A 2,737-nucleotide genomic window follows, 5' to 3' on the forward strand; every position below is an offset into this window, starting at 1 on the left:
CCTTGCCACTCATAAACTTGTTTGTGGAGGCATGCTGATACATCCAACGTATCTATAATTTTTGATTGTTCCATGCTATGTTATATTCTGTTTTGGACATTAATGGGCTTTATTATACACTTTTATATTATTTTTGGGACTAACCTATTAACCGGAGGCCCAGCCCAGAATTGCTGTTTTTTTGCCTATTTTAGAGTTTCGCAGAAAAAGAATATCAAACGGAGTCCAAACGGAATGAAACCTTCGGGAACATGATTTTCGGAACGAACGAGATCCAGAGGACTTGGACCCTATGTCAAGACATCAACCAGGAGGGCACGAGGTAGGGGGGCGCGCCTACCCCCCTGGGCGCGCCCTCCACCCTCGTGGGCCCCATGTTGCTCCACCGACGTACTTCTTCCTCCTATATATAGCTACGTACCCCCAAACTACCAGATACGGAGCCAAAAACCTAATTCCACCGCCACAACCTTCTGTACCCGTGAGATCCCATCTTGGGGCCTTTTCCGGAGCTCCGCCGGAGGGGGCATCGATCACGGAGGGCTTCTACATCAACACCATAGCCTCTCCGATGATGTGTGAGTAGTTTACCTCAAACCTTCGGGTCCATAGTTATTAGCTAGATGGCTTCTTCTCTCTTTTTGGATCTCAATACAATGTTCTCCCCCTCTCTTGTGGAGATCTATTCGATGTAATCTTCTTTTGCGGTGTGTTTGTTGAGACCGATGAATTGTGGTTTATGATCAAGTTTATCTATGAACAATATTTGAATCTTCTCTGAATTCTTTTATGTATGATTGGTTATCTTTGCAAGTCTCTTCGAATTATCAGTTTTCTTTGGCCTACTAGATTGATCTTTCTTGCAATGGGAGAAGTGCTTAGCTTTGGGTCCAATCTTGCAGTGTCCTTTCCCAGTGACAGTAGGGGCAGCAAGGCATGTATTGTATTGTTGCCATCGAGGATAACAAGATGGGTTTATATCATATTGCATGAGTTTATCCCTCTACATCATGTCATCTTACTTAAAGCGTTACTCTGTTCTTATGAACTTAATACTCTAGATGCATGCTAGATAGCGGTCGATGTGTGGAGTAATAGTAGTAGATGCAGGCAGGAGCCGGTCTACTTGTCTCGGACGTGATGCCTATATAGATCATCATACCTAGATATTCTCATAACTATGCTCAATTCTGTCAATTGCTCAACAGTAATTTGTTCACCCACCGCAATACTTATGCTCTCGAGAGAAGCCACTAGTGAAACCTATGGCCCCCGAGTCTATTTTCCATCATATTAATCTCCCGTCAACAAGTTATTTCTAGCGTCGTCTTTATTTTGCTTTCTTTACTTTGCATCTTTATCATAAAAATACCAAAAATATTATCTTATCATATCTGTCAGATCTCACTCTCGTAAGTGACCGTGAAGGGATTGACAACCCCTTTATTGCGTTGGTTGCGAGGATTTATTTGTTTGTGTAGGTGCGAGGGACTCGTGCGTGACCTCCTACTGGATTGATACCTTAGTTCTCAAAAACTAAGGGAACTACTTACGCTACTTTGCTGCATCACCCTATCCTCTTCAAGGGAAAACCTACGCAGTGCTCAAGAGGTAGCAAGAAAGATTTCTGGCGCCGTTGCCGAGGAGCCTACGCAAAAGTCAACATACCAAGTACCCATCACAAACCCTTATCTCCCGCATTACATTATTTGCCATTTGCCTCTCGTTTTCCTCTCCCCCACTTCAACCTTGCCGTTTTATTCGCCCTCTCTTTTTCGTTTTGCCTCTCTTTCGTTTGCTTGTCGTTATGGCTAGTCCCCTTTCTTCTCCGTTGTCTCCCGAGAATGAAGTGCTTAATTTTAAGCAAAGGGAGGGAGAAACTTTAAAAGACGCTTGGTATAGAATTTGCAATGCTCAAAATAGATCTACCAGGAAGCAATCTACTTCCGTTCTTCTCCGCAATTTTTATGTAGGCGCTACTCCTTGGTACAGATATATCCTTGATACCATTACCGGAGGGAATTTCTTGGGTAGCCATACTTTTGATTCTTATAATGCTATGATAGATTTGTTTGGCTCACCACCTCTTTTGGTTAATGGAACTATGTTAACTTTGGAGCATGTAATGCACGGACTTGAAATTATTGAAAATAAAGTTGCTACCGTAGAGTTAATTGAAAATTTGGATAAAAAGATCCACAACCAAATTACCCAATATGGATCTAAAGTAGGAGTCACTTTGAAAAATATTAAGGAGAAGGAACCCATAGTTAATGAAAGAATAAATCAGGATTCCACTAGAATCGATAAACTTGAGGGTATCATTACCAACTTGGGAACCACTTTTTCTTCCGTAAAGAATACTCCAAGTCCTCCAACTACAATTTCCAAGCTTATGTATGTTCCTAAAAATAAGGGTGAATCCTCTAGTAAGGAAACTGGGAATCTCAAATCTATAAGTATTCATCCCAATCTTTTTGCTGTCATTAAGGAATCATTTGGCACAAATGAATTTTTCGGTTATGTGCCTGGAAGTTTGATAATTAATAAAAAGAAAGAAATTCCTAAGGATGATAGATGTCTCATTGAAGGATTGCCTACCAAAGATGGCAATACCTAGATCTATCCTTGCTATTATGCCTAGCTAGGGGCGTTAAACGATAGCGCTTGTTGGGAGGCAACCCAATTTTATTTTTAGTTTTTTGCTTTTTGCTTCTGTTTAGGAATAATATTTTAT

The sequence above is a fragment of the Aegilops tauschii genome, chromosome 5 (assembly GCF_002575655.3).
Source record: "Aegilops tauschii subsp. strangulata cultivar AL8/78 chromosome 5, Aet v6.0, whole genome shotgun sequence".
NCBI classification, from domain to species: domain Eukaryota; kingdom Viridiplantae; phylum Streptophyta; class Magnoliopsida; order Poales; family Poaceae; genus Aegilops; species Aegilops tauschii.